The sequence below is a fragment of the Ambystoma mexicanum genome, chromosome 11 (genome assembly GCF_040938575.1).
Source record: "Ambystoma mexicanum isolate Mex_15411 chromosome 11, UKY_AmexF1_1, whole genome shotgun sequence".
Classification (NCBI taxonomy): domain Eukaryota; kingdom Metazoa; phylum Chordata; class Amphibia; order Caudata; family Ambystomatidae; genus Ambystoma; species Ambystoma mexicanum.
In genome coordinates this window covers 1,377,808,583-1,377,836,401 of record NC_090934.1, presented here as the reverse complement: position 1 = coordinate 1,377,836,401, position 27,819 = coordinate 1,377,808,583, and the positions used below count along the sequence as shown (strand labels likewise).

Genomic DNA, 27,819 nt, shown 5'->3' with positions numbered 1-27,819 from the left:
AAGCATTACAGATACATTTGTAAAAGGATGATGGAGAGAAAAATCTTATTAACCAAAGGAATTGCATATTTAAAATCATTATTATACTTGATTGATATGCAATATGTGTATACAAGTGTTAAACGTTCAAGACAGTCTATTACCCACATTTCATTTTACATTTGCATTCTGGTGATTCGAAAAACCTACCTTTAATACAGGGCTCAATTTGCAACTGCCATTTTTGTTTACAGTAACAGTTTAAGCTTTGCTCCAATTACTATATATTACATTTTAATCAACAAACATACCAGTTCAGATGATTTCCCTATTCTCCAGTGCAGCAAGAACCTCCAGGCAGAGGGGCATGATTTTTTCAAGCACAATCTACTGGAATGTCTGTCTGAATTCCTTACCCCACATCTACCCAAAAGCCTCCCTCTTGAGGGAAGACCACCAGAGTGTGTTCCAATTTGTCTACATTATATGGTGCCATCTGAGCAGTTTGGGTAGATTCCTGAGACCGTTATCCCAATTATGGAGGGAGTGAACTATTATTGTAAACAATAATATTGATTTTTTTGTTCAAATGCGCAGAGTGGAAAGGTGTGAAAGATACAATATAATCTTTCTCACCTACACTTCTCATACTCAACACAGGCTGTTGTATTAGCAAATGAATCCTGCATGATTTTACTGTTCACTTAATTGGAAGTTTCATTTAAAAATTTAATTTACCTGGGAAATACCCACTTTTACCACTTTTATACTGAATATTTCAGAAAGGTTGGGATTTCTGCATATTGTTTCACAAGCTTCCAAATATAAAATGTTCACATTTGTTAATTGCCTTCTGAATGTTAGTTAGCATGCAGATTCTCGAATGTGGATCATTATGACAAATCTCAATAACACACATTAATCCAAAATGTGAACTGCAGGCTCAAACAGAAGGTAAAAAAGGGACACAGGAAAGGCAGCGAAGATAAAGAGAGGTATGAAGAACGCCCCTCTTTCTAAGAAAAACAATTCACAGAGATTCTGCACATCTATGAACCCACACAGACCTTTTCTAAATCAATAAAAACAACTGTTAAAATGTGAAATCACAAACAAATTTTAGCTGACTCACATTTTTATTTAAAGACCTTCAAATTAAATATCCCAGGTCTGATACACACCAGTGCTCCCCTACATTGTTTCCATGCTAGAATTCCTGAGGACGGCAGTTTGCAGCACAGATGCATGCGTTGGTTGCAATAAAAACCCCAAAGTTACTGTCTGATTTCGCACGATCTTGAACTGGTTCATCTTATAAAATTGTGGTGGTAAAACCAAAAGAGAAGCCTGTATGCTTTTGATCGAAAAAGCAACAGTGGGCCAAACAATCTTTTTAAATACTTAGCTGCTGCAGCAAAACTTTAAGAATTTAGTTAATTTTCTTTTATTGCACATAAAGCAGTGACATTTCCATTAAAAAATTAATTTTAAGAGTGATTTCAAGATACGGATGCAGGGAGTACTGAACTAGCTGTACTGTCACGATTAGAACATTTGAGTTCACTGGGAGATGTTGGTCTGTGAATGACCAATTACACTGCATATTTTTCCCATTAGGACAATATTTCTAAAGTCCACCCAAGTAAGACTTTCTAAGACTATCCTTGGGCAATATAGAATTTCCAACTCTTAGTACGAGCCTGCACCACTCAATATAGAGATAGCTATGGCAGATCGCCAGGCTTATTTTAGGAGGCAGAGAGGGCTGAAGCAAAATAAAAAGTACGTGTAGCAAACATATAATAATTATTTAGCATATATATAGCTCTACGAACCCTCAGGCATCTGAGCGCTACTTATTATTACCCACGGTGTGTGGTGCTCATTTATCGACCTCGGAAGGATGAAAGGCGGAGTTTGGCCCTGGTGAGATTCAAAGTGGCGTCAGCACGGATGTCAAAGCGAGTGCTCTACTCGCTGTGCTATCTGACCAGCTATATGGTCCAAAGAAACACTTATACACCGATATATGTAAAACTAATGGTTTATTTTATATATATACATAGGCAAAGAGAATTCTTTAGAAAGGTAAGTACTATTATAAATCATAAACACAACATAAAATCCAACACAATACTTCTGGTAAGTAAACCACAGTATAAAAGATTTTATTTGTAGTAAACTATTACACTTATTCTGTTTCAGGAATGATATAGTTATACTACTAAAATTGCAAGTAAGTACCTGGCGACTTATGTAAGTTATTCTGGACTAAGAAAGGACAATCACTCAAAAAATAGCAATAAAAGAATACAGCCCCCATTTCTGGTAAATTATGACCCTTCTATGCATTACCATGGCTGTGGTGACAGCCTGCAAGTAAATATGACACACATGTTGGTAGAACACGTCCACTGCCACCAGCCATAAAGGTATGCTTGCCACTAACAGAAATGTTACAGGAGAAAGGAGATACAGTGGATTCCCTCAGCACTCCACTTAAGGTGGGGTGTACTGATCTCACAATATAAAATGTAGAGAGGATAACAAATATCCCTCTACCCTTGTGAACATGTGTTCTCACAAGGTAAGTAAAGGAATGGAACAGAACTGTTGCATGAACAGTGAGAAAGGGGATACTATGTAACCCCTCAGCACCCCACATAAGCTGTGGTGTGCTGACCTCACAAGGGGGATTGTCAAAAGGATAAAAGGTATCCAATTGCCCTTGGGAACATTAGTTCACACAAGGAAGATGAGAGAAAATAAAAAGGAAAACACAAGGGGCTCCCCAGCAACACTGCACAGAATGTGCTGTGTGCTACAACAGTCAACTGTAGATGCCCAAAAAGTTAAAGGACAGGATGATTCCAAAAATAAAGTATGGAGAGACACACACATGACTCCCATAGATGGAGCAAAAGAAAGGGTGAGTGGGGAAAAAAGTTTCACATTCACTTAAGAACATAGAAAAGAAATCCATAAATCCAGCGACAAGTGTTGGCGGTCTCACAGGGGTACGACGTCCTCTCATTGCAGGATGTTTTTTCGTGGGTTTTTTTACCGCTATTTTTTTCAGAAAAAAACTAATCAAATTGTTTTGGGGGGGTTAGAAAAATATATAAATTGGGTGTGGGTGTTCAGGAATATATAAAAAATTAAAGGGGGTGAGGGGATTGAGGAGTTTTTTCGTTAAAAAAAAAATCTGTGGTAAAAAAGCCAGCAGAAATACATCTCACGATGAAATGACACGGAACCCTCACAGGTAAAGGTGATTTGGCATAACTATGAAAATCTAACCTAACAATCACAGAATCTCAATTAGTCATAATCCTCATATGATGTATAGAATCCTTAGGCACATAGAAGATCACCATTTATTCTTACTTAGAGTCATTCAAATGTAATATGTGTTTAAAATGTTTGCATAGTAGACTGGTGATTCTTCTACATTTCACACTCGAAAACCACCATTGCCCACATTGTTTCCAGCAGGCATCTATTTATTTGTATTTATTTTATTTGTATTGCGCACCTGGCCCACAGGCATGTGGGCGCATTTCTTAGGGAAGGGTAACATATGAGGTACATAGAATAGCAGTGAATTTACAATAATGTCACGATACAGCAGTGACAAGCAGATTTACAATTTTTACAAAAGGGGTAATATATCAGAACTTGGGAAACATTTACAGCAGTGAAAGGCACATTTATATTTTTTACAAAAGAGGCAATATATCAAAACTGAGGAAACAGGTTTACAAAAAGGCACAGTTAGAAACATATGGTGGTGTATTAACGCACAGTGGAAAGGAGAAGATAGTGGATGTGCAGCAGATTACATAGTAGATGCAGTGTAGTCCTGCTCGATGAGCCAAGATTTGGCTTTATTCTTGAAAGCCAGGTAAGATGGTTCCGCTCTCAAAGTAGAGGGTAATGTGTTCCAGAGTTTCGCGAGGACTGGGAAGCTAGATCCTCATGCTTTCTGGAGCTTGAATCTAGGTATTACCAATGGTCTTGTGCAGATCTTAAGGGTCTGCTAGGAATGTGGGTAATGAAGCGGTTAGCAAGATAGGTGCCTGGTTAGTTTTAGATTTGTGAGTGAGTGCAGGAGTTTTGAGTGATATTCTAGAGGCGATGGGAAGCCAGTGTAAACTACGTTGTGAGTCAGAAATGTGAGATTTTCTAGGGATGTTAATGGCCGTCCCTATAGCATTGTTCTGGGTGACTTGGAGCTTATTGATTTTTTTTTTGGCTGGTACCTAGATATAAAGGCATTACAGTAAGCAATTTTAGCCATAAGCTTGCAGGTGTAGGCTGATGCAGATACAACGGCATTTGTTTGTCTTGTGAGTGACATAGTGGTGTCAAGGTAGATACCGAATGTTTTTGTATCCTTGGAGACATTAATAGTATTTCCGTTAATGGTAAAGGATTTGAAGGTGGGACCCAATTTACTGAGTCTGGTGTGAGAACCTAGGATGAGTAACTTGGTTTTCTCATCATTTAAACACAATCCATGATGTGCCATCCAGGCCTGGATTACCGAGTAAACATTAAGTGCTTTGGAGTCAGTAGCATGGTTGCCCGTGATAGGGATGAGTATCTGGGTGTCATCCGCATAATTGGTATAGGTGACACCAAGATAGTAGAGAATATCAAAAAGGGGCTTTGTAAATACATTGTAGAGTGTTGGAGAGACACAGGAGCCTTGTGGGATTCCACATAAGACTGCAGATGGTGCGGCAGAAGCAGTCAGTGAAAAGACATGCATAGTTCTGTTTGCTAAAAATTATCTGATCCAGGATGTGGCTCCTTCTGAGAAGTGGGCAGCAGTTTTGAGATGTTGGCATAGAATTTGGTGGTTGCCCAAATCAAAAGCTGCCGATAGGTCGAGCAATAGAAGTAGGGCCAATTTGCCTTCATTTTTTAGATCCTCAATTTGTGTTTTTAAGTCGATAAGGGTGGGGACACATTGCAAGTACGGATTGAAACGTGTGAAATCTGCCCTTCAAATTACTAAATTCTCATGTTCAACTTGTATTTGTTTGCCACATATAGCTTTCAATAGGCATACAAGTTCCCTTTAAATGACTACCACAAATTCAGAAATTCAGAAAGGGGGTGTTTACTTGATTTGAAGGGAAATTCTTTTTTTTAAAAACTGAAAAATAACGTTAGAACGTTTACAACTGAATTCATTTTACTCTCCAATAAGGGTGCATCTACACGTCATGCTTGGATGGCCACTATAGAATTTGAGCGCAGCAGCATTCCCATATAGAGAACACTAATCTTTGAATGGTCAGAGAACACTAATCTTTGAATGGTCAAAGAGCTGTAAGGGTTTGTAGCTCAACTAACACTAAATAGCTTTGAAACAAAAAATAAATAATATCCATCCTGGATCCACAGTTCGTTCTTCCATTTAAAAAAAAAACCTCTCACCAGTGTATTGCGCCCTCCTCCAAATATCTGAAACACAAAATTCCCCCATAAGTCTTTTTCAATGTAGCAAATTTTAGTGGTTCTACGTCGTCTTCCCGTTTCTGAAGGTCGCATAACAAAAAACCTATCTTTTGTCTGTCAATTCTGTGCAGCCCTCAGAAAACAGGAAAGGGACATCACTGCTGGGTTCTTTTTTGATTCGGGGGGTTCACCCCCAAAAACTCCTTTTGCTCGTCCTCTCTGTCTCGCTGTGCCTGTCAGCCCCTGCGCGCACTCATGCGCGGCGCAGAGGCCGACGGTTCGATTTAGAAAGACTGCTCTTTCTAAAACGATCTTTTTCGGTTTCTTTTTTTAATTTTATTTTTTATAGAAAGGTCTTTTGACCTAATAACATTTTAGTTGGCGTGAATCCCGTTTTCGTAGTCGATCTATCGACTCGGATGTGTTAAAATTACTGCCTTTGATGTATGCTTTGATGTATGCTAAAGGATATCCAGTGCTTGCTAATCGCTCAGAACGAGGCTTCTGAGAGCACGCTATTGAATGAACGTACCTTGTACCTTACTTTAACAAACCGGCCTCTTACATTTCTCTTAACCTGAAGCCAGCAGGAATTCAAGAGGTGGGGCGCAACTGTACCGCTGGCATCCCCTTTGCATTGCTGGTTCAGAGATTGCAGGGCAGTAACCACCTAATGGCTTCTTAGGGGCTCAGGGAGGTACAAGGAATGGCAATTGCTCTTCCCAAGTACACTGTCAGCAAATTTGTGAAACTATGTATGTGGGCAAATTAAAAGGTCTTGGACTCTGAAGTTGCACTGCAGGCTCAGGTTATAGGGGAAAATGGAGCTGCTGACGTGAAAGAAGATGATGGCAGCACGTTTCCTGAGCAGAGCGGACAAGAAGATGGAACTTTGTGGGTCCCGCCAGAGAGAGAAGCGGTAAGAATAAGAGGCACATGGCATTTTGCTAAGTGTTGGTATGGGGGCAGGCAAAGGTGCATATTTTCACTGTACCATGCATAGGAGGAATTGTTGCAGGTTTAATAAAGCACATACATAATATAATTGAGTGTGTCAGACTCCATTCGCATTGGTGACCTCTGTGGGTACCTTGATGACAACAATGGTTGTGCCCAGCCCTCCATTCTCCACAAGACCCTATCAGAGTCTAACCTTGACCTTGGTAGTCAAAGGATTTGTGGCAGACCACCAAAAGGAGCTTATTGAAAAGGCTGCTGAAAACTTTGATTACTACCACCCTGGTCACGTTACTGCTGAAAGAAAATTACACTGGTGGATGCAGAAGAATGTTTCCATTGTGTAAGAGTCCGAAGGGAAAAAAAGCATTTTGAAAACGATTCTCCACTTGTTCGGAGGGAACCCTAATGCTTGAACATCAGAGCAAGCGCTTATGGAATGTATTCAGTAACATACAACTTAGTGCATGAGTGTCAGTTAGGAAAGATTTCTCTTTTGGCAACTTTACCTCCATAGTTTATATGGACCCACAATCTTTTTGCTTTGTTTTTTTAAACTGTTCTGACGTTAGTAGGGGGAAGTAAAGCCTTCACTTCCCCTGACTTTTGCTCATTATGCTATGGGGAAACCGACCAGTCCTTCAGACTATCAGTATTGGGAAACTATGTTTCCCTTTTTATCCTTCTGTAACATTGTAACCTTGCACACATCATTTTACAATGCAGTGCAAATGGGGATACTTTTGTATCACCCAAGCCTTTTGCACTTAGGATTTTATTGGTAGTTTTATATGTGCGTAAAGACAAGCTCGTGGCAGCAATTATATTTTTACCATGTTTGTGTTATTTCTAGCATGCACATTCAAGCATACTGTGTATTGCTACTAAACGTAGCTAGTGCCCTAAAATGGCCAAGCAACGACACTTTCACTTGTTCTTTAGCCATATTGTTATTTGGCCTTCCTGCCTCGCCAGGTCAGGAAATCCCATATAAGGTGATGCAGTTGCCCAGGAAAGCTGCAGCTTTCGTGGGCTATTGATGCCTTTGTGTGTGGCCCAAGAAGTATGTGGGACTGCCTGGTCCCACTCCACATATGTGGTGCCAGAAAGTCTGAGTGTGGGGCATGAGTGAAACCAATAGTTATTTTTTTAAAACAATTTAATTGATTTATTCAAACAAAAAACAATGCAAACCAAACACGCAGTGCATATTTCAACAGCTCAATTGTTCATTGCTTAATTTCGGTCATTGCTCCCCTTGTCCCCACCCCCCGTTATGAGCCTATTTATTCTACACACTCTGTATCTGCCTCGCGTGGTGGGGTTTCACTTTCTGTGGATTCTGTCAGATCTTGTATCGTTCCAAACAATTCTGCTATTAATGATTTCCATGCCATCAGGGTTCCCGCCTCCTCCTCTCCCCCTTCATTGCTCACCTCTTGCCATACCATGGTTTCTGCCTCCGCCCATTTCTGCAAATCTGTCCACCACACCTCCACCCGTGGCCTGTGACATGTCTTGCACCCCATGGCAATCCTTTTTGCAAGCACAGATGCTAGATCTTTCAGTTTACTAACATGCTTAAGTTTCTGCGCTCTGGGGAACCCCCCAGCAAGCAGGACCAAAGTGTATCTATAATAATCGTGACCCCCTTTTCCGCTACTTTCTGTGCTACTTCACCCCAGAAATGCTCAACTACTGGGCATGACCAAAACATGTGTACCATGCCAGCCTTTTCTTCGTCACATTTGGGACATGCTTGTCGTCCAGCCTTTTAAAACCTAGATATCATCTGGGGCATCATATATGCCCTGTGCATAATATATAGTTGTATCTGTTTTAGCCTCGCATTCCTTGACACCTTCTTGGGGTACCCCAGGGCACTTTCCCACATCCCGTCCTCTATCGGGGCTCCTACTTCCGTTTCCCAGTCCAGTCTTAATTGTGTCAATTCCTTCCCGACCTTAGACATCATCATTTTGTACAGTCTAGAGATCTCATGCCCCCCCCCTCCCTTATATCATATATTGTATCTGTTATAGCATCTGGTTCTTCCAGTACCGTCTCGGGCCATGTTTTCCTAATTCTCTGCATCATTCTGTGATATGTGATATACTGGCCCATGTGTAACCCCATTTCCTCCTCCAGCACTTCAAAATGTATGATAGTCCCCTCTCGCCAGATATCTCCCATCGTTACTAACCCCACTGATTCCCAATGGTTCCTGATTATCATCCTCAGCTGCTTATCTCCCCCTGCCAGTGCAACTAGTGGTATCTGCGGGGAGCATGGGAATGGGTTCTCCACCATCTGGCATGCCCGGCGCCATATCTTCCACCCAAGTATCATCATTTTAGGGCGCTCTTCCATTTCTGTCTTGGGCAGCCAGATCATTTCTCTTAAATAAAATGGGGCACAATCTTGTCCAAACAACCTGGATTCGGGGGTCACGTCATCCGAGAGCCATTTAGCGATATATTGCAGTTGGCTCGCAACATAATAAACCTCATAATTAGGCAGTTTTATCCCCCCTTTTTCATAAAAGTTCTGCAGCTTCCATAGTGCCACCCTATTCCGGGTACCATGCCACAGAAAATCCCTACACATGCTCTTCAATTTAGTGAAAAACTTGGGTATCAGGTATGGAATATTCCCAAAATAATGCAGGAGCCTAGGTAGGACCACCATCTTAAGCATTGCCCCTCGTCCCATCATTGCACACTTGTCGATTTTCTCAATGGCTCTCTCAGTATTGTGCCTGTGCTCCTCTTCCACCGTATGGTACATGTCTATCCCAAGATACCGGAAAGTACTAACCGTCCATGGTATTTGTAACACCAATGACCGTCCCACAGGGATTCCCTTATAACTGCCTAGCGGGAAAATACTAGATTTTTGGGGATTTGCCGCTATACCCGACAGCCCCGCATATCTCTCCATCACCTCCAGAACATACTGGAGATTTTCCTCCAGGTGCCTCAAGTACAGCAGCAAATCGTCCGCATGTAAGGAGATCAAGTGTTGTTCCCGTCCCACCTCAATACCTATAGTGTTGTATTGTTGTCTAAGGTATATTGCTAGGGGCTCCAGGGCTAGTATATAGAGCATTGGGGACCATGGGCACCCCTGTCTGGTGCCTCTACTAAATTGCCATATTTCAGATATCACTGATCCTGTTCTGACCCAGGCCAGCGGTTCACTATATAGCATCTTCACCCACCTTATGTATCCAAGCCCCATTCCATAGCCCGCCAGCAGCCATGGCCACTTGACCGAATCGACGTCTTTACCGGGTCCAAGGACACAATTGCCACTTCGCTCTCGTTCTCGCTCCCCCATTCAACAACCCGTTGAAGTCGTCTATGATTATGAGTTATATTTCTATTCAGGACATAGCCTGTCTGGTCGGAGTGCATTAGTTTGCCAATAAATCTCCACAGTCTGTTTGCCAAGACAGCCATCAATATCTTGCTGCCTTGGTTCAACATCGACAAAGGTCTGTAGGAGCCACAGCTATGCCCAGGCTTGTTGGGTTTGGGTAGCGGTATTATTATCGCTTCTCTAAGTGACTCTGGCAGTCGTCCCACCTCAAACGCTTCATTTAACATTTCTAACATTGGGGGGAGCACTTCCACCCTATATGCTTTATAAAATGCACTTGGGAACCCGTCCGCCCCCTGAGTCTTACTAGTAGGCAGCTGCCTCACCACTTCATCTAACTCCTCCAAAGTAATCTGTGCATCCAGCTCCTCTCTTTCCTCCGCACTTATCGTAGGCAACCCTATGTCCTCCAGTGTTTCTGTTATCTCCCCATAGCTACTTCCCTCCTCATCCCCATATAGTAACCTATAATAATCTACAAACTCCTGATTAACTCCCTCTTGGGTGTCCGCCACACTACCATCTTCTCTCGTTATCGTTCTAATCGTGGGTCTGGGGGTTTCGCTCTTGTATAACCATGCCAAAAGCCTTCCTGTTTTATCCCCTCCCACATGCGGTCTCTCTCTATATATTTTTTATAATTGAGGTTGCATAGTCTTTCCCATTGATCTGCACATTTCTGCTGGAGTTAGTATCCGCTCCATGTCTCTCTCCATGTCACCTCCTCCCCTCAATGCCTTTTCCAGTTCCCTTTCTGTTTCTTATAGGTCAGCCAAGATCCCACCTTGCAGGCCTTTTCATTTTGCTATGGCTACACCTCGCATCACCACCTTGAAGGTTTCCCATAATGTGCTCGCAGAGTCCACGCTACCCATATTCATCTCAAAGTAGTTTATAATCTCCTCCCTTATATCTTCCCTGAAAAAGGGATCTCTAAGTGCCTCTGCCCGGAGGCGCCATGTCAGAATCCTTGCTCTCGGGGGGCAATATTGCCATCTGAGAACCAGGCGTGAGTGGTCCGAAAGGACCCTCGCTTTATATTCTGCCCGAGTAATCTCCGTTACCTCTGACGTAGCAAAGACATAGTCCAACCTCGTATGCAACTGCTGCGGGGTAGAATAGTGCGAGTACTGCCTTTCTTGGGGGTGTCTCATTCTCCACACATCTGCCAGACCAAAGTCGTCTAGTAGTGTCTGAAACGCTTTAGCCGCAGGGGCGGGTCTATCAATCTTTCCGTCTGATCTATCCACCGTGGGGTTTAATACACAGTTAAAATCCCCGCCCCAGATCACCGCGCTCCCCATACACATGCTAAGGTTAGTACACAGAGTTCTAAAATATGCTGCCGTATTCTGATTGGGGGCGTATGTATTTACAATGCTTATCTCCCTATTCTCCACCAATCCCCTCAGTATGACCATCCTTCCATCAGTTTCCGCCATTTCTCGCAACAGTTGGAACGGGACATGCGGCGCCACCCAGATGAGCACTCCTCTAGCATAGGCAGAATAGGTTGAGCCCACCACAACCCCTTTCCATTTCTTCACAACCATCTCCATCTTTTCCCATATCTGGTGAGTCTCCTGCAACAGTGCAATGTCTATCTTTTGTCTGCGCAGGTACAACTTGACCTTGTTCCTCTTTAGATAATTATTAAGTCCCCCGACATTCCACGTAATTATTTTAAGGCCCCTCATAGCCCATTAGAGTTCCCATTCCCTTCCCATCGGTGCAGTCCAGATCCCACTCCCATCTCAGTCTGTATAGGCTTGTTCCCCAATTCAAACTTCCCTTAACTACAAACACCCCAAACACCCCTTCCCCTCACCAACTTTAACCCCCCACCCCCCAACTATTGCCCAGCTCCGTCCCTGGATCTCAGGCACCCCCGCATCTAGCTCTTTCTGGCAATAGCCTGTACTCGAAGCTCAGCAGGGTGAGGTCGCCCTAATGGCTATCCTGCTACTTCTACTACTGCTCAGGGGGTAAGGTGCCAGTGTCCTGCCGCTCCTATTTGCTTCAATTCAATCACGCATCGCTATACAGTTTACTCATGTGTTATTCCAGTCAGTCAAGTTTCAACAAACTTTAGGATACCATATCCTAGCTTCAACACTACCCATCCGTTCCCGTCTAACAGTGTCTTTACCAAGTCTCTACTGGGATACCCCGCTATGTGTTACCCCAATATACATGTAACATCCTAATCACTTATCGTGCTCTTCTTGGGTCCGTTCCGCATCTCATTCCGGACAGCCCTGTAGGTCCAGCCATGTCGTGGCTTCCTCTGGGGTGTCAAAAAAGAACATTCTGCTTTTATGCAGTACTTTCAATCTTGCAGGGTACAGAAGCATATATTTGATGCCAGCCGTGCGCAGCCTCCTCTTTACCGCCACGTAGCTATACCGCTGCCTCTGGACCAGTATAGTATAATCAGGATAGGCTGTTATAGTAGCCGAGACTCTTTCGATCGTTCCTCCTTTTCGAAAGTACTACAAAATCTTCTTGCGGTCTTTATAGTTCAATATCTTGGCTATTATTGCGCGGGGAGGGGCTCCAGGCTTCGGTTTTCTCATGAGGGCTCTAGGCGCACGCTCCACTGTGAAGCCCTGCAAGAGTTTGTCGGACCCTGTTTCCTGCAGTATCATGTTCTTAACATAATCCGTAAGGTCCTGGCCTTCTTCTCCCTCCGGCAGGCCACCCACACGGATGTTATTCCGTCTCTCCCTTCCTTCGGCTTCCTCCACACGATTCTCCAGGTTAGCCACTTGCTGTTTTAGTATGTGGACCTCCTTTGCGTTACCAGTGCTGGTGTCCGTGTTAGTTTTGACCGCACTCTCCAGACTGCTTGTCCTGACCGCCAGCGCGGCCTGACGTCTTGTCTCAGCAGATTGACTTCTATCCCCACTGCTTCTATTTTAGCCTCGCAGGTCCGCCATTGCTATCCCCATGAGTCTCTTAGCTCCGTTATAGCCATTAGTATCTGTTGGTTTTCGGTCCCTGGGGAGCTTTCCGTGGGTGCATTTGCACCACTGTGCGCCGACGCCGCTGGGGACTGTTGTGTCTTGGCAAACACTTCCATTGTGGGTTGGTTGCTTTTGCCCTTGATTACGTTCCCTGCCATCTTACAATCTTGTTCAAGTATCCGAGGTTGTTTTGTTCTTGGTGTGGCAGTTCTGTTTCGCTGTCCCGCCGTGCCTCTTGTGAGGTACTCCAGCTCTGGGCTGTTATCCTTGAAGTACCCAGTATGGATTCACATGCGTTGCACTATATCTTCGGGTGGGTTGTGTCCTCCCGCGTTTCCGTTTGTCCTTACTGCTTCTTGTAGATTGCTTTTGGTCCCGGTCGGACCACCTGTCTCTTGGACTCCTTATACTCTACGCACCACTGTCTATGTTCGCTGAGGCCGCTCCCGCACCATCCGTCACCCAGCTCGTCCCTGTGCCTCGTACTCTCCAGTATTCAGGCTCAGTGCACGGTCCCCACACTTGTCTGCTTTCCATTCGCAATGGATCCGGTAAATTGTTCCATGGCTGAGCTGCCAATAACAATTCTAGCTGGCTTGTTCACCGTGCATCCGTGGGCCAGTCGCAGGTTCTGTTGTGTGATCGCCCCTTTCGCGGCCCGCCTTCACAATGCAAGTTGCTCAGTCAATGGGATTAGGCTCCTCGAGGTCTCTTAGCAGCCCTCAATAATCCATACCTTTCCCAGGGGGCTAAAGTGAGTCCCGGAACGTTATAGTGTGGTTTGGCCCCAGAGACAAGGGACTTCACGTGTTTCCAGGGGTTCCTGGCTTCACCCCCCCTTGTTGGTTACCTCTGCTCACTGGGGTTCTCAACTGCTGGGCCGGGGGCAGTTAGCAACACTGTTCTCGGTTGTAGGCGTTTTAATATGGGCTGCCATTTAGTGGGCTTTCACGTGCATCTCGTGTGCAACAGCTTTGTGTTCCAGGCACCATCCAGACTGCCTGCATGCTATGTATGGCTGCTTTCCACTCAATGTTCTGTCGATATATGGCCGTACCTCTGCCCATGTCACTTGTTGGGTATGCTGACAGATGCTGTGAGCTTCCTGCTAAATGCGCAGCCAGCCGTTATCCAACAACGTTCAACACTTGTATGTTATTAGGAGTTCCTGAAACGAAGCCCTGCATTGAGCTCCCAGACTAATCCATTACAGCTGTGAGCGTGGAGTGAATCGCGCTGGATACTTTTTACAGGTCCAGGCTTCGTCTCCGTTCCGGGCCCGATGTACAATGTAGCAGCTCGCCTGCGTTAACCTCAGGACCATGGCCACACTGTATCTAGTTCAGACCCAGTCACTTCCCCGCACGCATCGCTCTCCCAGCGCAGGCCGCTCCGAGTCAGTGCGGGTGCTCGATCTGCAGCATCACCACACACACCCACCCACCGCCACAAAGTCTAAGGACCACATACCGCACAGTATCACCAGCAGTTTGCATGCATCCATTCATTCATTCAACGCATCCACGCATCAGTCCAGTGACATCGTAAGCTGAGCAGTATTACAGTCATATTGTGCATGTGCTACATGTAACCTGTACCAGGACACCGATGTGTGTGCAGACATAGGGATACTGGTCATGCCCTGTATGATACGGACGCGTGCAAAGCACATAGCTGTGAAGTCACACATGAATGTGTCATGGACACACAGAGAGAATCTGCATAGATCGGCCACTCAGACATCCAGCAGGCCAGGCCTCAGCAAACCCCTGAACACCGGATCACACTCAATGGAAAGCTCAGGTATCCGTATATAAGATATGATATGGCATTTATAACACGCCTGTACACAAGTGTTTCTCGGCACCACAAGACAAGGGAAGGAAGACATAGGGAGGGCAAATGATCTTACTAGGCCTTGTGTTATTCGAATCATGCAAGGAACAAGTTACTTACCTGTAACTGTGGTTCTCCAGCATTGGTCTGGCATGGATTCACATGCTCATGAATATTCCCCGTCGTCAGGCCGGGAATCCTCGGTATAGAAAAAAAATCAGTATCAGTTTCGTTTCTGATCTGTCTTTCTTAGTAGTAACCAATCACTGGTCTCTGGGTCATACTGCCCCCAGCCAATGACTGCCCTCTCCCTAAGCCCCGCCTCCGGTAGCCATCCTCAGATTTGGTAGCACGTAAAGTGGCAGTATGACCAAGGGAAGAGCCTCAGAGGGGTAGGCGGGAGATTTCGCATGTGAATCCATGCCAGACCCATGCTGGAGAACAACAGTTACAGGTAAGTAACTTGTTCCTTCTCCAGCATGGGGTCTGGCATGGATTCACATGCTCATGAATAAGAGAATACATAGCAGTACACACATGCACAACCACGGGAGGTGGCAACAGGCTCAACATTAAGCAATACAACAACTCAACATTAAGCAACTCTTACCTCCTCACCAGGCTCACCTTAGGCGAACAGGTTGCGCAGCACTGCTTGGCCGACCCTGGACTCCTCCCTGGAGTCCCGATCGACGCAGTAGAATCTTGTGAAGGTGTGCGTCGACCTCCACGTCGCAGCCCTGCAGATGTCTAGCGTGGTCACACCAGACAGGAACGCCGTGGTAGCAGCGATCGCTCTGGTCGAATGGGCTCTCGGACGGCCAGGCAGCTGTCGGTTTGCCAACCGGTGACAGTGCATGATGCATCTGGAAATGGAAGTCTTCGAGAGAGCCTTCCCTTGATTCACAGTCCCAAAGTTCACAAACAGCTGTGACGTCTTCCAAAAACTCTTCGTGCGGTCCACGTAGAACTTCAGCGCTCTAGCTACATCCAGCGAGTGCAAAGTCCTCTCGGCCGGCGACGAAGGCGACGGGAAGAAAACTGGCAACACCAAGGGCTCGTTGAGGTGGAAGTCCGACGGCACCTTGGGCATAAAGGATGGGTGTGTCCTCAGCTCCACCCTCGTGTCATGAAAAGTCAAGTATGGAGGCTTGCAAGATAGGGCCTGGATCTCTCCCACTCGTCGTGCGGAGGCGATGGCCACGAGAAAAGCTGTCTTCCATGACAGGAACTTCAAAGGCGCCGAATGCATAGGCTCGAATAGGGCCCCCCATGAGCTTGGTCAGCACCACATTAAGTTCCCACGCCGGGGCAGGAGCCTTCACCGGCGGGAATGATCGGAATAGTCCCTTCATGAATTCTTTCACCAGGCGATGAGACCACAAGGACGCCCGACCCGTCGTCCTGGTATATCGGGAGATTGCAGCCAGATGTATTTTGATGGAGGCGTGAGCCAGTCCAGCTTTGGCCATCGACAGTAGGTACGGCAGTACTCGAGGGGCTGTAATCCGCAGAGGGTTAATCTTCTGTGCACGGCACCAGACAGAGAACCTCTTCCAGTTATGTCCGTAGCACTTGAGAGTTGAGGATGCCCTGGCCTTTGCAAGAACCTCTCAGCAGTCGGCCGGGATGTTGTACCTTCCAAACTCTAGTGCTGCAGGAGCCAGGCCTGCAAGTTCAGCGACTCCAGGTTGTGGTGAAGAATGGCGCCTCCTTATCTGGAGAGATGGTCTGCGTCCGTCGGCAGCTTGACTGGTGGGGACGTTGACAAGTCCAGAAGGTCCGGGAACCAGATCTGTCTCGGCCACGCCGGTGCGACGAGGATCATCCTGCACCGGGACCTCTTGAGCTGGTTGATGAGCCGGAGCAGCAACAGCAGCGGAGGGAACGCATAAAGAAATAGGCCGTCCCAGGGGAACGAGAAAGCATCGCCCATGCTCCTTGGCTGGGGGAACCTGCTGGCGAACCTCCGGCACTTGGAATTCGTCGCTGTCGCGAAGAAATCGATTTGGGGTTCGCCCCATCGTCGGAAGAGTCGATCCAGTTGATCCTGGCGTAGTTCCCACTCGTGGCACGAGCGCAGCTCCCTGCTGAGAGAGTCGGCAATCGTGTTTTTTATTCCTGCCAGATGAAGAGGCACCAGAAACATCCCTTGGGCGACGTCCCAATGCCACAGATCCTGGGCTTCCTTGGATAGGGCCGGGGACCTGGTTCCGCCCTGCTTTTGGATGTAGAACATCGTGGTGGTGTTGTCGGTGAAAATCCTCACCACCTTGCCCTTGAGGGACGGAAGAAAAGACCTGAGGGCCCAGAACACCGCGCGGAGCTCCAAGATGTTGATGTGGAGAGACTTCTCCTCCGGGAGCCAAAGGCTTCTCGTGTGAAGATCTCCGGAGTGTGCTCCCAAACCTTCCAGGTAGGCGTCCGTCGTCACCGTCACCTGGTGAGCAGGGGTCTGAAAGTCTGTGCCCGCCGACAGATGAGAGCGGGTACCCCACCACCGGATCGCCTGACGGAACGTCTCGTTGAGAGGGATCCTGTCCTCGAAGCTGCCCGTCGACTGGATGCAGCGGGCGTCGAGGAACTCCTGTAAGGGTCTCATCCAAAGCCTGCAAAGGCGCACCAGATAAATGCAGGAGATCATCATCCCGAGGAGGGACTTGATAGACCTTACCCTGGCCATGTCCGTGGCCAGCAGACGCTGCACCTTGCCCAGAATGGTCCTGGTCTTTTCCTCCGATGGCGAGGCCAGCCGCGCCACTGTGTCGAGCTTGGCTCCCAGAAACAGGGCGACTTGCGACGGAACCAGGTGGGATTTTGGAAAGTTGATGGAGAATCCCAGGTCCGTGAGCAGCTGGACGGTCTTCGCAGTGTGCTCCACGGCGAGCTCCCTTGTCCTTGCCCGGATGAGCCAGTCGTCCAGGTAGGGGTAGACGTGGATCCCCTGTAGGCGCAGCCGCGCCGCCACCAGTGCGAGGCACTTGGTGAACACCCTGGGTGCCGACTTCAATCCGAACGGGAGGGCCTTGAACTGGTAGTGCCGCCCTTGGACCACGAACCTGAGGAACTTTCGGTGTCTTTTTAGAATGGGGATGTGGAAGTACGCATCCTCCAAGTCCAACAACGACAGTAAATCGCCCTCCTCCAGCTGTCCCAGCACATGCTGGAGGGTGACCATACGGAACTTCTGTGCCTTGATGTACTTGTTCAGTCATCGTAGGTCCAGGATGGGGCGCCATCCTCCTGTCTTCTTTTTTACGAGGAAGTACCTTGAGTAAACTCCGGAGCCCCGAAGCCTCTTTGGGACAAGCTCGATGGCACCCTTCTTGAGCATCGCTCTTACTTCCAACAGTAGTTGAGGGACGTGATTTTCCTTCCTGGCCGCGGGTGGAACGCGAGGGCACTTCTTCTGAAACTCGGGGGCGTGCCCTTGGGCCAGGGCGTCCAGCACCCAATGGTCGGTGGAGATGGACTCCCACATGCTGACGAACCTCGCCAGCTGGCCTCCCACCGGGGTGCTTCGGCGGGGGCCCGACCCCACGGTCGGTTCAATCTTGTTTGGAGGCCGCCTTACCCCCTTGACCTCCTTGTCGACGACGACGGGCACCACCTGACTTGCCGCGTCCCCTGTAGGCTTCCTGGGACGAAGATCTTGCCACTTGGCGGTACGTGGAGGAGCCACTGCCGGATCCCTTGGAGGCACCTTGTCTGCCTCCTGAGCTCCGAAAGGACGGCCATCATCGTTGGAGCACTCCCAGTGCCCGGGCAGTCTCTGTGTCTGTCTTGATGGCCTGAAGGGACTCATCAACCGCCTTCCCAAACAGGTTGTTCCCGTCGAAGGGCATGTCCAAAACCTTGGTTTATACGTCCTGGCGGAAATCCGTCGCCTTAAGCCATCCTCGTCATCTCAGGCAAACGCTGTTGCCCAACTGACGGAAACCGTTGTCGGCGATGTCCGTTGCCACCGTGATGGCGTGGTCCGAAGCAATCTCACCTTCCTGTAAGATTTCAAGGACCTCAGCCCTTTTGGCGTCCGGAAGGAAGTCCAACAGAGGGGCGATTTTGAACCACAACTCCCTGTCGTAGCGGGCTACGAAAGCCAGGGCGTTGGCCGCCTTGATAGTCGTCGCTGTGGATGAGATGACCCGTCGTCCCATTGTGTCCAGCTTCCTGCCCTCGCCGTCCAGCGGGGAAGTTGATGTCGAGGCCGATGCCCCCCCAGCTTTCTTCTTTGCCGCCGCCGAGACGACCGAATCCAAGGTAGGTTGCGCCCAAAGGCACAAGGTGTCGGAATTGAAACAATGTTATGCCTCCTATCACAACAATTGTATGTGTATTGGCCTACGCCAAGTTGTCTAAACATCATATGCGAACAAACTCCATGGCAAGGTCTTGACCTTAGAGAAAGTAATGTAAGTCGCCATTTTGGATTAAGCCGCGATTTTAGGTTCTCTATATGGAAGTCACCCTGAACATCAAAATGGAGGCCGAATGACATTCCGAGTAAGATTCTGGCCGTTGTGACCTCCGTACACACGAATAATTAATATGCCTGCAGGCCACTTGTCGGGGTCGCGAACTGAGACCTTGTCCTACTGTTGACCTATGTGTAAATGTACAACTATATCAGCGAAACTAATCAAAATGCATATATTATAGGATTGACCTGGCAAGGAACCCATAGGCCCGACTCCTAGAATGGTTAACCCGCGAGAGGGTTGGCCAAGGGCTGGATAAAGAATATAAAAGACCTAAATATTCCAATGTACGGTCTCTCTTACTAATGCATCGAACCTTTGTTGAAGTTTGTTACGTTACTCTGAGAGCCGAATAGCTATCCGTTTGTCAATTGACTTTGGTAACTGTTGTAGCTTTTAAATAAAGCACTTGTATGTTCTTTGTAACCTGTGTTGGTGTGTTTCTTTTTGGGCTTCCCGGCCTCATATGTTTATGTTTTCACAGTTGGCGCCCGTACAGGGACCCTCAAAATTGATGCCGGATCATTGAAGGTTGACGCAGACTATCGAACCGGGATCGGACGGTGTGATACTGCGGGCCCGACTGAACGAGACACGATACCTCGGCAGCGCTGCACAATCCGATCCTTGGACGATAGTCGTGTGGTCTGACACGGCATCTTGACGAGGGTCCATTTTTGAGGCGGGCAGATTTGTCAAAACCACCAAACACAAGGTAAAATTCGTTAGGTAAGTTCTTTGGTAAACCGTACGGTCCTCCTTAGGTTTGGTCAGGTGCAGTTGTGACCCGGCTCTTAATTTAACCCTGACAATTTGAATTTGGCGTATTGTATCTGCAGACACAATTACTGACCAAGTAACACCAATTTTTTGTGAAATGCCTGGGAAATTGTCTAGCTGCTTTAGGGCTCTGTTCCGCAGCAATCGACAATCTTTGGAATTTAGCCGCCCGGCACCACAGGAGGGGTCGCCGGCATGTACTATGTACTGTAAGTATGGCATTGGAAGTATACTATTTAATGATATTTGGCACAGACAAACCAGACATGCCTCCGAATTTCAGTGGCCAATCAATGGTAGTTTCGAGATCCCCCGTATTGAATACCTAGAATCGGTCTTGATAAAAAAAGAAGGCCAGACCTGCAGCATTTGATGTTTTGCAGAATTGGAAAAAAGAAGCGTTGCAGCAGCTTAAAAGTAGGGAAAAACATGCACGCCGTCATAAAACAAATGCCGAAAAGGCGTTATATAATAAAGAAAAACATTCGAGTCAGTTAGAAATATGGATTTCTCACTATGTATCCAGAAAATGTATCCCTCTAAAGATTTCCATGTTTCTGAAGAATTTATTGAAAAATTGTCAAACGAACGCAGGCCTGGTGCCTCTGCGCCACCTCCGTATGATCCTCTCCCGGGTGCTCTGCCCATTCCTGCTGTTGTTCCTGCTGTTATTCCTGTTCCCCCTGTACAACCTATTGTTCCTATTCCTCTAGTTGTTGTTCCTCCACCTATCCCGCCACCCCTTCCTCTTGCGCCGATAGTTGCACCCTCTTTGAATTTGCCCATATCTCCGCTCCCGAGTGGTTCTGTATTGACTGAAGTTGATCGGGGTGCAGGGTCAAAGATTGTCACTCGAAATACTGTTTCTGCAGACAAGAAACAGGAATTATTTGCATGGGCTAAGCACTGTATGGAGAAAGGTGATCAAGTCAACGTTTTTTCCACATTATCAAATATGGACAATTTTCCCGAGAAAAATGTTTTTATCGAAGGTTTGGGGACTCATTTAGACGACATAGAGGTCGCCCCGGAGCTGGGGGCCCTGATAGAGGTCAGTTTTCGCAAGATCCTCAGCAACCTTTTTCACGGGAAAATCAGACTTCGAGTGTGGACACGAGAAACTTATTTGATCACCCTTCTGCTGCCTACCTTTCTGAAGAGCTTCCTTCCGATGACATTTTATTTTGTTAGGACTGCCCGAAGCAGGGTTTGGAACCTTCACCTATTCCCGTTAATCAGAAAGGTCCCTATGTTGAATTGTTAGTGGGGAATAGGAAACATCAGTTTTTGATAGACACTGGAGCACCGAAGTGCTCCATTGATCATTCCCGGGTTCCAAACATTCCACTGTCAGGGCAAACAAATGTTTCTGTAGGGTTTTCTGGTATACCAATTGCTTGCCCGGTTTCTTCGCCGGTGTCTGTTTCTTTGGGTCCCTTTATTGACCATTGTCCCTTCCTTCTGACTTGGAACTGTGGAGAGAATTTGCTGGGGTTAAATCTGTTGAAGAATTTGAATGCAGTAATTCATTGTTCCTCTGATGGAGTACGACTGACGGTTTCACCACAGCAACTTCCCAATTCTCAGTTTTTGACTCGACCATTGCCTCCGGAGTTTAGTGTTGTTCCAGAATGTTTATGGGCGGTTGACGACAATGATGTTGGGGTGCTACAGATTGAGCCAGTTAAAATAGTTTTGAAGCATGGAGTTAAACTACCATGCATTCCGCAATATAAAATATCAGTTGAGGGCGAGCGTGCTTTGAAGTGCATTGTCTCCGATTTTGTGCATCGAGGGGTGATTGAAGAGATTACAGGTAGTTTATGTAACAGCCCGATTTTGCCTGTATACAAGAAAGGCGACAATGCAATCCCATACCGTTTCATAATTGATCTTCGTGCTATTAACAAAGTTGTCGCCCCACAATTTCCAATTGTGCCTGATGTAACAACGATACTAACAATGATCCCTGCTACAGCTACGCACTTTAGTGTTGAGGATCTAAAGAATGCTTTCTTTAGTATTCCTATACACAAGGAGAGTAGATATTTGTTCGCGTTCACCTTGGGGGGATGTTCATTCACATTTACTCGTGCACCTCAAGGGTATACTGAAAGTCCAAGCATTTATAGTAGAGCTTTGAAAGAGCAGCTTGACACCCTTGAATTGCCACCTACTTGTACACTGCTCCAGTATGTCGATGACTTGCTTTTGGCCGCAAATTCTGAAAGTGCTTGTAAAGAAGGCACTGTACTGTTGCTTGTTCATCTAGCTAAAAATGGTCATAAAGCTTCGCTCAAAAAATTTCAATATTGTTGTCAGGAGGTCACCTATTTAGGCTACCTCCTGTCAAAGGAGGGGAGAAGATTGACACCCGAAAGAATAAAACACATTTCTGGCATGTCTGTTCCAAATACACAGAAGGAAGTCAGAGCCTTAATAGGTATGGCTTCTTACTGTAGGTTGTGGATCCCGAACTTTTCACTAGTGATAAAACCGATGTTGGCTTTGACGAAGAAGGGCATTTCTTTGCCGCTGCCATGGAAATCGGAACATCAACGATCATTTGAGCTTCTCAAAACCGCGTTATGCTCTGCACCGGTTCTGGGTACTCCAAATTATGACAAGGCCTTTGTGTTGTTTGTGCATGAATGTGATGGATGTGCTTTGGCTGTGTTAACACAGGAACACGGAGCGAAGAATAGGCCGTGCGGCTACTACTCCTCCACCCTTGATCCTGTCGCATGCGCTTTGCCAAGATGTTTGCGAGCTGTCGCTGCTGCTGGCGCGTCTGTAAAATAGAGTGAGGAAATGGTCCTGGCCATGATTTAATTTTGATGGTACCTCACTCAGTAGATGTCCTATTGAATAAGACTCAAACGCAACACCTCACCTCTGCACGGCTGATAAGGTATGAATTAATTCTGTTTGCCCCTCACATTCAAATTAAGAGGTGTTGTATCTTAATCCGGCTGAACTTCTACCTTTCCCGCAAAATACTGTTTGCGGTGACGAAGAATTACATGACTGCTTGTATACCACTGAACAGGAAACGAAGGGCAGGATAGATCTTATAGATACTCCTTTGGGCAATGCAGAAGGGGAGCTGTTTTGTGATGGCTCCTGCTTCAAACTCCCAGATGGTACATCTACAGCTGCCTATGCAGTTACTACGTTGAGTATGGTTGTTGAAACTAAGAATTCCGCATAACTCCGCGCAGGCCGCAGAGATTATAGCTTTGCCCCGAGCTTGTGAACTCTCCGAAGGGCATACAGTAAACATATATACTGATAGCCAGTATGCCTTTGGGGTGGCTCACAACTTTGGGAGGCTCTGGTCGGAAAGAGGGTTCCTAACCTCACATGGGACCAAGATCCAGCATGGTCCCCTGATAGTGCAATTGCTCTCGGCACTCTCACTCCCTAGGCAGTTAGCGATCATGAAATGTGCAGCACATCGTAAGGTCATAGATGATGTGGGAAAAGGGAACGCTTTTGCTGACCAGATAGCCAGGAAAACGGATACAGACCTTAGCGCAGGCATGTATGCTCTAAGGGAAACAAAAGATGCCTATGTAATGGATGAGGGTATCGGGTCTGTGCGAGATATCCAGACTGATGCCACAATAGAAGAGTCTAAAAAGTGGGCCGAAGGAATGGGGAAACTGGATGACGATGGGTGTTGGGTGGATACATCTGAAGGAAAATGGTTGCTCCCTGATTCATATGTGCTGGCAATGGTTATGATGGCACACAGTCCTACGCATGTGTGTGCTCAGCAGATCACGAAAATGTTAGAACAAGTCTGGGTGAATGATAAAATTTCGAAGATTGCACAGCGACATGTTCAGAATTGTATGATTTGTTTACAGCACAATGTGGGGAAGGGGACAGTAACTCCAAGGGGAAGCTTTGGGCCCCCTTCTGTTCCCTTCGAGGTCATCCACTTTGATTTTATTGAGATGGAACGGTGTAACAATCTAAAATATGTTCTTGTGATCATTTGTGCTTTTAGTAAATGGGTCGAGGCTTTCCCCGTTAAAGATGCTACTGCCATGACCACTGCAAAGACTATGGTAAAAGAATTCTTTCCACGATTTGGGCTTCCAAGGGTAATTTGGTCGGACAATGGTCCCCATTTTTGTTGCAGCAGTAATTTTGCAGATATGCACATCGTTACACATTGAAAAAAGATTTCACTCAGCTAGACATCCTCAAAGTGCTGGGTTGGTAGAGAGACATAACGGCATCCTAAAGAATAAGCTTGCAAAAACATGTGCCGACACCAAACTGAAATGGCCAGATGCCTTACCTATTGTATTGCTAGCCATGCGTACCACACCTCAAACTAAGACTGGGCTCTCCCCATTTGAGGTAGTGATGGGGAGACCTGCTAACATTTGGGGCCTTCCGAAGCCCAAAACCTTAAGGGAGGTCGAGGATGTATTGCTTGTAGACTACTGTAACCAGTTGACTAAAAATCTGTATCTCATTTATCATCAGGTCCAATCAGCTTTACCTGTACGGTTTACGGGCCCAGGACACGATATTCAGCCTGGAAGTTGGGTCCCAGTGAAGGCCTACGAAAGGTCTTCCTGTCTCGCTCCTCGCTGGAGGGGACCCTATCAGGTACTGTTGGTCACCCAAACAGCAGTGCGGGTGGCTGGAAAGAAGCATTGGATCCACGCGACGCATGTCAAGAAACTTCCTCACCCGACGCCACACGTTACAGAAGATGCAGAACCCCTCGCTGATGCTACAATCTCGGATCCTGGAGTAGCAAACAGCGCTGTGAGTGCGTCAGAGAATTTCTCTGAGCCCGTGGAGCTTGGGGAACAATCCATTTTGTCTCTGCACTCTTTGAAAAAGTCACTTCCGGAAAACACTGTTTCAAGTTCTGCGGCTTCCGTCGCCTCCGATACGTTGCTTCTCTCAGGAAGTGACGTTCCCTTATTTCCGGATCAAACAGCACTGTGTACCACCAGGTACGACCTTCGACGAAGAAAATAGAACTACGGCACAGGTTTTGCCTGTGCATCTGGAAAGAAAAAGTTATTGAGAGTCTTTTCTCTTGCAAAAGGAAGTTTTTGTTGAAAAAAAAGGGATTCTGCTGGCTAGGGTTGGGAAGGACGAAAGTCGCGCGACCGTAGTGTCGCCAGCAACGAACATTGGGGTCGTCGATTGAGAAACTACGATGCTTGCCACTTCCACCGCTGCTGTACGCATTGGACTTATAAATAAGGGGGTGACCAACTCGGACAACGAACAATGTGCCTGGACCCCGAAAACGTATTGCTGTGTTGTGTTAATAATAATTGGAATTTGTATAGTTACTGCTGTGGGACTTTGGTACTTCGAAAAAATGTACCCTCTAAAACCTCTACTGCCAATTGAGATTGTACCTACTGCTTTGACTCCCTCTGTACACCTTCACACCTTGTCACCTAGAGACTCCCAGCATAGAAGAAAGTACCATAATAACACTTTAATGATAATAATGAATTCAACGCATGCCATTTTGCTGGATTTGTACCCATTTACCGCAATATGGGAACAAGGGGCTAGGATGGTATATTCACCCTTTACCTTTAACGACTGCTTGCTATGCTTCTCTTAGAGCACTATTCTTTGGCCGTTGGAATGATAGCATCTCAGGGAACTTTGATGGAACTAATTTAAATGATTTTGAGAAACGTGAATTGACTCCCCTGGGATGCTCGCTTTTTGCAAATAGAAGTAGACCTAATGTTGCTTCTATTAGGCCATCGGATAAACTATCTCTTCCTTTCCAAACTCTAATTTCCTTTAAAATGGCTCCGATAGGCAATAAGGACGCCGTGCCTCCTTCCTACTCTATTAATCATAGCCCTGATTCAGTCCCCGTCTGTGTACAAAGAAATGGCACTCGGCCAATGGGAGATTTTGAAGGTTGTGTGAACATTGTAAATTTGACCGGAGAGAACAGGCCTCTGTATGTAGGGGGGCCTGTTTATTTTGTTTGTGGTAGTTCAGCATTTCCCTGGTTGCCCAAGGATTGGCAGGGAACCTGTTATTTAGGAATCCTGTTACCTGGGGTATTTATAACTAGTACAGTGGAAGTTTCTAAGGCTCGCCCATGGCGGGACGAGAACGGAGATACCCCTGGGCAAGTATTGGGAGATATAGCAAAATCAGTTGTGCCATTTTGGGGACAGATAGCAAATTCTGAAAATATTAGGGGACTAGCAAGGGTACTGGAGAGAACCATCAACCGGACCACGGATATACTCTACAATATGACACTAGAACAAAAAGCAATAAGATTGGTAGCACTCCAAAATCGGATGGCATTAGATGTCATCCTGGCAGAACGTGGTGGAGTATGCAAATTAGTGGGGTCCGCTTGTGTTTTCGTACCAGATTCCTCACCGACAATTTTCAAAGCAATACAGAACTTGCACATCCTTAGTTCTGAAGTGCATGTTCCTGTGGGAGATTGGAATATTAGCGCCTGGTTCTGGGATTCTCTACGATCCTGGGGTTGGAAGGTGCTTTCTGTTATCCTGGTTATTTTGGGAATCCTGCTATTCCTTTGTTGCTGTTTCCAATGTCTACCTAGTGTATGTGCAATGCTAGGGGGATGTTGTGCTCTAGCAGTGAGCACAGTGGGGCACAAAATGTATGCCCCAGATACAGCATCTAAAGAGTTGGTGTTACAAGAGGTTCTGATGAACGACCTAATGGCTATAGACATTACAGATAATGGGGGTCATTCCGAGTCCGGCGTTAAGGGAAAAACGAGGCGGTAAAGGAATAACGACTTCCTTTACCGTTACGGGCCATTCTGACCCGCCACACCGTTATTTACGCCACCGTAAACTACGATGGCGTAAATAGCGGACCAGTGTCGCGCGCCCGACACCCCATCGCGGAAATAACGGGAAGGCGTAAACCATCTCCGATTCCAAGCAAAGCGAACACGGAAATAACGACCTCCACAAGGGCGCAAAGTACCTTACCGCCATGGCGTTAATACCGGCATCGCGTGGAAGGTGTTAACAACCCTGATCAGTGTTTGGAAGAGGAACAGGTGCACCCAATCAGCACAGGTGGAGGCAATACAGTCTGGCACAGCATAAAAAAGGAGCACACCCACACACCACACCCCCTCCCACACCAAGATGATACCAATTGTAGCAGCATTCCTGGAGCTGGAGGCCCTGCTTGCAAGGCAACAACTACGACAACAACAACAACAGCAACCACAGCAACCACAGCCCCCACCACAGAGGATACACAGGAGGAGAAGGAGGGTGAGACAGGGCCAGCATGCCCTACCGGTGCAGCCACCATTACCACACCGGCAGCCCCCAATTCCCCGCATCAGAGCCACCCCCTTCAACCTCACACCAGAGCAGATCCACACCCTGTACCGGCTTGACTGGGACACCATAACCACCATAGTGGCCCTGATACATACCGACATAGTGAGTCTCATAGAAATCAGCACTGCCATCCCCCCTCTACTAAAGGTAGTGTCCGTGCTCCACTTCCTTGCCACAGGCACCTACCAGCATACAGTGGGGCACATGCATGGCATTTCACAGCCAATATTTTCCCGGATACTCAACCAAGTGCTGGATGCCCTCCTCAAGCACAGAAGGGACTACATATGCCTCCCCCGGACTCCACAGGAGATATATGATACCAAAGCTGCCTTCTATGCACTTGCAGGCATGCCAAATTGCATAGGTGCCCTCGACTGCACCCACGTAGAATTGGTGGTTCCTCATGCCATGGAGGTGCCGTATCGCAACCACAAGCAATACCACTCCATCAACGTCCAGATGGTGTGTAATGCCAGTAAAGCCATCACACAATGCAATGCTCGGTACCCCGGATCAACTCATGACTCCTTGGTCCTGCGGAACTCAACACTACCACGCTACATGGACCGACATGCCGGACAACGTACCTGGCTGCTTGCTGAGTAA

At 46.9% G+C, this 27,819-nt stretch overlaps 1 protein-coding gene across 6 annotated transcripts in view; it reads right to left on the bottom strand.

The window, feature by feature from the left end:
• The window catches only part of GABPB1 (GA binding protein transcription factor subunit beta 1), an 841,719-nt gene that overhangs the window by 325,308 nt on the left and 488,592 nt on the right, over window positions 1-27,819 (bottom strand). The gene's annotated exons all lie outside the window — the stretch shown is intronic.